This window comes from Bison bison, unplaced genomic scaffold (genome assembly GCF_000754665.1).
Source record: "Bison bison bison isolate TAMUID 2011002044 unplaced genomic scaffold, Bison_UMD1.0 scf7180017864180, whole genome shotgun sequence".
NCBI lineage: Eukaryota > Metazoa > Chordata > Mammalia > Artiodactyla > Bovidae > Bison > Bison bison.
In genome coordinates, this window is record NW_011494752.1 from 15,883,946 (window position 1) to 15,884,155 (window position 210).

The following is a 210-nucleotide window of genomic DNA, read 5'->3' on the forward strand; positions in this document are numbered from 1 at the left end:
TCCCCCACAACTGCCCCTTCTTCCTCGTCCCCCCACAACTCTCCCTCGCACCCCCTCCCCACTTCCCCTTCTCCCCATAGCTTCGCTCTCTTCCTCTCCCCGCTTCCCGCTGCCCCCAACACACACCTCACGATGCCGACCCTCTCCTCCCTAGACCGACCGACCGGTCACTCTAGCTAAGAAGTTGCCCCGCGTGACTTTCTCCCGCAG

At 63.8% G+C, this 210-nt stretch overlaps 1 protein-coding gene across 1 annotated transcript in view; it reads right to left on the bottom strand.

Annotated features, from left to right (window-relative positions):
- The window catches only part of DNAH2 (dynein, axonemal, heavy chain 2), a 110,838-nt gene extending 110,645 nt beyond the window's left edge, over positions 1–193 (bottom strand). Inside the window, exon 1 of the mRNA XM_010843209.1 lies at positions 127–193. The gene's annotated coding sequence lies outside the window, so the exon portion shown is untranslated. The remainder of the gene's footprint in view (positions 1–126) is intronic.
- Positions 194–210: the final 17 nt, after the last annotated feature.